Here is an 8,193-nt window from a genome sequence, read left to right as displayed (position 1 = left end):
GAAGGTCACCAGGGGATGGAGACCGCACAGGCCCCTCATCCTCTACCCTGGATGGAAAAGAGGACAGTATTTAAGAAGTGGGCTGGATGACTTGACAGCTAGAGAGATCTAGAGGGGATGGGAGTAGGGAGGAAAGGAGAGACGTGACTGGCATATAGGTTGAATGAATGGGCTGGGAAGAGTGGGGATCTGAAGACAAACAGGGAGGCAAATGTGCTCGAAGGGCTGCAAGTGAACAGGGGCTTAGCAGGAGATGTGATGACGAGGAGACAGACAAGGGGTTGAAGTAGGCCCACACACTCAAATCCCTTTGAGTGTTTGACACCCCCATCCCTTAACTGCAGATACACTGAAGCCCTCTGGGAGGCATATACGAACATCTGTACTCCAGCCCAGACGTACAAGAAGTGGGTACTTAGTAGTAGCTGAAGCCAGGGCAGTGAGACATAGAGCTGAGATAGGCATTGGGAACCCCAGACTAGGGGGATGAGGGTGGGCTGAGGAGAGAGGGGTCCATACCGCCGCACAGTGAGGAGAAGCTGATTCCCTGAGGCATCAATGAGGCTCATGGCACTGGCATGAGAGATGCTGGTACAGGAGACCCCATTGATGGCCAAAAGCTGGTCCCTCTCTCGGAGTCCCGCTCTGCCAGCCTGGCTCCGTCTTCGGATCTGAGAAGGTGTTGGGAGGAGAGATTGCAGGTGAGGGAGGGCTCCAAGTGGGAATAGAATGAAAGGAATCAGGACAGGAAGGACCTATGTGTGGAGGGGATGTATTTTACAGGCTAAGAAATGGTGGGGAGGGGCATGGAGCTACAGTTGAGGGAGCCTATCTAGAGGGAATAAGGTGCAGACTGGAGGGAGTAATACATCATATTACTCCATCAAAGAGGCTTGGGGCAAACTACAGAGGGGAGGTAGTGGGAATGACAGTTGTATCACCTAAAGATCTCCCTCTAAGGGCAATATCTTTACTAGCCAGTAGTTCTCTTCTAGGCCGTGGAATCTCAGGGTCAATTACCTATACGGTCAAGATTTTAGAACAGTGTTCCAGATTGGGGGGAGTCTAGCAGATTCTGGGAGCTTGCGGTTGTGTATATGTGTGCCATGTATGCACACACATGTACATATGTGAAAGTAATAATAATAGTAATAATGGCTATCATTTCTTGAGTGCTTACTAAATGTTAGGTATGGTGCCAAGCACTCCACGTGTGCTACCGCATTTAATCCTTAGAATGAAGCAGGTACTGTTATTACCCACATTTTATAGTTGAGAAAATTAAGCCTGTGAAGTGAAACCAAACAGATAACAGCGTCATCTACCAGACCAGATCATGCCATAACCCTCCGATAGCACCTAAAAAGTCTTGCATAGTCAGAGAAAGGGTCTAGTGAAGGGAAAGAGGGGGCAGTGAGGGTCTGGGCAGGGCAGGGCAGGGCTGGACTGGGAAAGACAGCCTCAGCTCATCACACATCAATTTAAAGAAAAATTAGAACCTTCCCTATATTTCTGGAATTTGGAGTAGAGGCACAGAATCAGGAGAGCAAAGATGGATGGCCAGAACAGGGCCTCTGCTACTATGGTGCCTCAGGAACTTTCTTTTTTTCTGCTCCAGAAACCAGGAATTCTTTTCTAATAGCCTCCCCACAAGAAGCCAGTGCTCAGACACTACTCCTCCCACCCGACGAGCATGCTTCCCTGCCCACCTGCCCACCCCACTCCTCTTCCTCACAGCCTCCCACTTCTCCCCTAAAGGCCACCACATGACTCTTCCCAGATCCCCCTGGGTTCCCTTTTCCCTGAAACCTCAATAATAGGGGCTCTCCCTTACCTTGGATACCTGTAAAGGTTTCCTCTGCTCGGCCCCCCCCTGAAGTCGGAAGCCCCAGGGGGCTCCCCCTGACAATGTGACCAGCACCTCCTCCTCAGCACCCATCGCTCAGCTTGGCCTATGGCCCTCGGAGTTTGGACAGTGTCCCAGGGAGAGAAGTCGAGGTGCTGGTACCCCGTCCGGCCTGTCTGTATGGCTGTCCTGCTCCTGCTGCCCCAGGCCTTCCCCCCCACACCACACACCACAGGCAGGCAACTTGGCCCTGGGATCAGTACAGTCCAGCACACGTGTCCTGTCAATCGGAGCTGTGCTCAAAATAGCTGCCGGCTATACTCCCTTCCCTCCCCCAGCGGTATTACTCCCAAAGCTAATTATAGTCAAAACTTTTGCCCTCCCTTTTCCCCAGTTCTCCTGCATGAGCCTTTTACTCAGGACTCAGAATACTAGCTCCTACTAATATATATACTTTCAGTGAATGTGCCTTCCCTAATAGGATCACAGACTAATCCCAGCTGCTTTCCTCCAAAGCTCATTTCTAAGCAGCAGCAGCAGCATGGGCTTCAGTTCCATGGCGAGAAATGGCTGGGCTTGTCCCACAATTTCACAAGCTCCCCAGAAGAGTGCCCCCTTGCTGTATGAATTTACCTATCAATCAAAATGGAGATCCATATCCCACTGCAGTGCTGAGTGCAATGTATTTTTTAAAACTACTGTTTTCCTGGGGTGCCTGGGTGGCTCAGTCAGTTAAATGTCCAACTTTGGCTCAGGTCATGATCTCACAGTTCGTGGGTTTGAGTCCCATGTCAGGCTCTGTGCTGACAGCTAGCTCAGAGCCTGGAGCCTGTCTTTGGATTCTGTATCTCTCTCTCTCTGACCCTCCCCTGCTCATGCTGTCTCTCTCTGACTCTCAAAAATAAATGAAAAATAAAACCCACTGTTTTCCTAAGATAACAGGCAGCATATAGGATTAGATGATTGTATAATGAAATTATTAATGTGTGTGTGTGTATATATATATATATATATAATTCATAGGCCTCAGCTTTAGGAATTCAGATTTTATTTTATTGGTCTGGTACCTAGTATTGTCATTTTCTTTTTTCCCCCACTTTCAGCAACCATTGCAATTGTCCATTTTGTGATTCCCTGTTCATTTAGCCCCTGAATTTTAGGGATTTGTCAAAATTAGAAATAACTCCCTTTTCTAGTGTAAGCCTAAATATACTTTTTAAATAAACAATCAAGCAAGAATGTTTAGAGGGCAAGAGTTTTACAGAACAAAATACAATGCTTATGCCATACCTTTATTTTATGCAAATCAGTATTACAAAACACTAAGATATTAGTTATGTTAATGCTAACATAGGGTTCTGAATGCCCTGTGTCTATGCTTTTCCTTTCTTTTCTTCCCTCTCTCCTTCACTCTCTTTCTTCTTTTTTTCCTTTGGTGTAGCCAAGCAGATCCAGACTCTGACTAATGTCTGGGAGGCAGACCCAGAAGCTTTGCCAGCCTTCGTACTCCAGGCTCATGCTTCCGGGGTATCTGGTTCTTTTTATAATCCCTCTTGGGGAGAAACGATCGGTAACGTAATATTGAGTCATAACTTCAATACCTCACTCAGGTTGGCATCATGGGCAGGCTCTCTATTCTTTCATAGCAACGTTAAACAGGTATACTTTGGGAACACAATCAAAAAAATTTTTTTAATATTTATTTTTGAGAGAGAAAGACAGAGAGACAGAATGTGAGCAGGGAAGGGGCAGAGAGAGAGGGAGATACAGAATCCAAAGCAGGCTCCAGGCACTGAGCTGTCAGCACAGAGCCTGAAACAGGGATAGAATCCACAAAGCACAATATCACAACCCAAGCTGAAGTCAGCTGCTCACCTGACTGAACCACTCAGGTGGCCCTGGGAACACATGTTCCATTTTTGCAATAATATTAAATATCTCTTGGGCCTGAAAAAATCTTATTGGCATTTTTATTGGTATTGTGAACTTTATAGATTAATATAGGGAGAATTGACATATTTTTGATGTTAGGTTTTGCTACCCACTAGAATATTAGTTCCTAACTGGCAAGGATTTCTCTGTTTTGTTCAGTTTTGTATCTCCAAAACCCATAACAATACCTGGCATATAGTAAGTGCTCAGTTTTATTGAATGAATGAATGAATGAATGAATGAGATGCCTTTACATTTGTTTTGATCTTATATTCCACAGAAGTGTTTTAAAGTTTCTTTGTATAAATTCTATGCATTTTTTTCTTTAAAAATTTTTTAATTTTTTTTTTAGTTAATTTTAATTCGAGTATAGTTAACATACAGTGTTATAATAATTTCAGGTATACGGTATAGTAATTCAACAATTCTATACATTACTCAGTGCTCACCATGTCATTTATTTCACCTACTCCTCCACTCACCTCCCTTCTGGTAACTATCAGTTTGTTCTCTATATTTAAGAGTCTGGTTTTTTGTTTGACTCTCTCTCTCTCTCTTTTTTTTTCCTGTTCATTTGTTTGCTTCTTTTTTAAAAAAGTTTTTACTTATTTTGAAAGGGAAAGTCTTTTTAGAAGGACAAATGGCATTCAGCCACCCGAGATTGAGCAGTAACAGGCCTGTGATGCCCTTAGATGTCTGAGGCTACACGTATGCTACACTGAAAGAGAGAGCAGGGGAGGAGCAGAGAGAGGGGTAGGGGAAAGAGAATCCCAAGCAGGCTCTGTGCTATCAGTGAAGAGTCCAATGTGTGGCTCAGTCTCATAAACTGTGAGAGTGTGACCTGAGCTGAAATCAAGAGTGAGACACTGAACCAACTGGGCCACCCAGATGCCCATATCTTCCACATATTAGTGAAGTCATATGGTATTTGTCTTTCTCCGATTGACTTATTAAATTTAGTGTTATACCCTCTAGATCCATCCATGTTGTTGGATCTAGTATTGCCATTTTAATTTTTATTTTACTTTTAATATTTATTTGTTTTTGAGAGAGTGTGACTGGGGGTGGGGCAGAGAGAGAGGCACAGAGGATACTAAGTGGGCTCTGCACTGAGAGCAGAGAGCCAATGCAGGACTCCAACTCACAAACTGTTGCAATCATGACCTGAGCTGAAGTTGGATGCTCAACTGACTGAGCCACCCAAGTGCCCCTGTAGGGTATTGCCATTTAAAACCACCACAGATGATTCTTAATGCATAGTGCTGGGCAACATAGAAGAATTCTAATAGTCCTTCCCAGTTGAATTGCTGCCTCCTCCACAAAGCCTTTCCTGCTCATCTCCCAACTTCCTTCATATAGAATTAATCCTTCCTTCGGCAACATATGTATCTTGTTCATATTTTTATTGAATTTCTCAGCCAATATTGTATGTTTGTTTATATGCCTGTCTTCCTTGTAGACTGTCAAAAATTTGAAAGAACTATGTGCAACATCCCATTAACAGTCCAGAGAGCAATGCCTGACGTGAAGGATGCTCAATAAATGTTGGCTAAATTAAATAACTTCTTACAGTGCACAGGTGGTCATGGAAAGATGGATACAGATAGGTGTGCATAAACATGCCAACCCACATTAATAATAAAATCTCTATACTTATTTTTAGCTTTCCATCATATAAATGTACTCTATGAGATCTTTTTGTTGTAAATCATAATATTATGGTGTTGTAAGTATAGTTATCAAAGGCTACAGAATTTCCTGGAATGGCTTTTCCACTCATGTGCTAAATGCTGTTTGCCTGTGTGATACATGGTGTATGATGTAGTCATAGGAAACACTGGGATTTAGTGTTTAAAATGGACTTAGAATCTTGCTTCACTATTTATTAGCTGTGTGACCTCGGGCAGATACTTAACCTCATCAGTAAAAAAAGTATCTAAATATACTTTAACTCACTATTCAAACATTTATTGAATGCTAGATACATGCCAGCCATTGTACTATACCAGTGGCTTTCAGTTAACTTTGAGTGCACCTTAAAATCATCTGGAAAAAAATTTTTTAAAAGATTTTATGTTTATATAATCTCTACACCCAATGTGGGGCTTGAATTTACAATCCCAAGATCAAGAGTTGCATGCTCTACCAACTGAGGTAGCCAGGTACCCCTCACCTGGAAAAAACTTAAAGCTACTGGTTCCCTAGAATAAGACAGTGAATAAGATTAGATGATTGTGTAATGAAATGACCTACTTTCCTTCCTTCCTCTCTCTCTTTCTTGTCTATATATAGTAATTCCCAGGCCTCAGTGGTAGGGATTCTGATTTTATTATTTTGACACCTTGTATCGGTAGTTTAAAAAGCACCACAGATGATTCTAATGTGCAGCTAATTGAGAAATAAGAGTGGTGATATAGAAACCAGTATAATGCAATGCATCAGCCTCTATCCTCAAGAAACTATGGATTTAGGCCTTACCATGTACTAAGAGTGCAACTTTTTTTTTAAAGTTTACTTATTTTGAGAGAGAGAAAGAGAGAGAGAGAGAGTGTGAGCATGAACAGGGGAGGGTCAGAGAGGAAGAGAATCCCAAGTAGGCTCTGCACTGTCAGCACAGAGATCCATGTGGGGCTTGAACTCACAAATCGTGAGATCATGACCTGAGCCAAAATCAAGAGTCAGACACTTAACCGACTGAGACACCCTGGTGCCCCTATGAGTGCAACCGTAAGCAAGACAGAAGATTCTTACTTTCCTATGTTGATATGAGAATTGAGGTGAGGGGATAAAATTTGTGAATAAGCTTAGTGGAGGACAGGGCCTAAGACAGGTGCTCAACACATGTTAATGGAATTTGGCAAATGACTAATCTAGACTAGCAGGTCTCAATCTTCAGCATGCTATGGAATCATCTGGAGGGCCTATTAAACCATGGCTTGCTGGGTCTCACCTCCAAAATTTGATTCACCATGTCTATGGTGAGTCTGATATTTGTGTTTCCAGCAGGTTCCCAGGTAATACTGATACTGTTGATTGACCTCAACTCCTGAGGACAGGTAAAATCTTCCTGTTTATTAAAGCACACTCGACGCTTAATACAGCTTCCAGCACAGACTAGAAGTGCAATTTTTTCTTTTATAAATACATTTGTTTTTAAGACAGAGAGAGAGAGACAGAGCACGAGCAGGGGAGGGGCAGAGAGAGAGGGAGACAGAATCTGAAGCAGGCTCCAGGCTCCACACCGTCAGCACAGAACTCAATGCGGGCTCAAACTCAGGACCTTCCAGATCATGACCGGTGCCAATGCTGGATACTCAACTGAGTGAGCCAACCAGGTGCCCCAAAGTGCAATTTTTTTCAGTGAATGAACCACTCCCTCCTTCAGAATAACTGTTGTTATTTACTGTCAACAAGAGAGCAGGAACTTTTGTTCACTATGTATTCCCAGAACCAGGAACACAGCTTAGCACATAGCAGTGCTCAGAAAAAATAATATATATATATTTATATATCTTCATTATATATAAAATGAATAACTACTATTGAAAGGATTAAGTGAAGCCAAGTATATTTTTAAAAACTCTCCAAGTAGGGGCGCCTGGGTGACTCTTGATTTTGGCCAGGTCATGATCTCGCTTTTATGAGTTCGGGCTGCTTATGGCTCTGTGCTGACAGTGTGGAGCCTGCTTGGGATTCTTTCTGTCTGTCTCAAAATAAATAAACCTAAAAAAAAAAAAAGGTTAACTGGGGCACCTGGGTAGCTCAGTCAGTTGGGCGTGGGACTCTTGATTTCAGCTCAGGTCATGGTCTCACCGTTGGTAAGTTTGAGCCCTGCATGGGGCTTTCTGCTGTCAGCACAGAGCCTGCTTCAGCTTCTCTGTTCCCCCACTCTCTGCCACTCCCTCACTCACGCTTTTTGAAAATAAACATAAGGAAAAAAGTTAACTAATAACACCTCACACTTACTGATTGCTATGGTGCCAGGCAACTTGTGTGACGTGCCTAATTACATTCTCTCAACAAGCTATTAATAAAGGGCATTGAGTATTCTCTCCATTAAAAGAAAATGAAAGAAACTAAGAGAGATAGCTGCCTAAGCTGGTCAGCTGCTAAGCCAGAACCCGAACACATGAAGCATGACAGCCGAGTTAGTACCCTTTACCATAACAGTTCTGCACGTTATATGACCAGCAAAAGGCATAGGTAAGAGCAACTTCGTAGACGGAAATCAGTGGGGCCAGGGGTCAGCAGGAAATGGCTACGGGATCTAGATTATAGGTCACTAATGCGTCTTAGGCATTCTCAATTGCATCTCAGCTAGTGGGACCATAAAGTGATCAGAACATCTGAGGGGAAAAAAAAAAGGCAGACGCATATGAACCAGCGTAGCCTCTTACGGTGTATCCATACTGGAG

The sequence above is a fragment of the Crocuta crocuta genome, unplaced genomic scaffold (assembly GCF_008692635.1).
Source record: "Crocuta crocuta isolate KB4526 unplaced genomic scaffold, BGI_CrCroc_1.0 scaffold167, whole genome shotgun sequence".
In the NCBI taxonomy this organism is placed as follows: domain Eukaryota; kingdom Metazoa; phylum Chordata; class Mammalia; order Carnivora; family Hyaenidae; genus Crocuta; species Crocuta crocuta.
The sequence above is the reverse complement of the archived record's forward strand: the minus strand, read 5'-3'. Positions refer to the sequence as shown.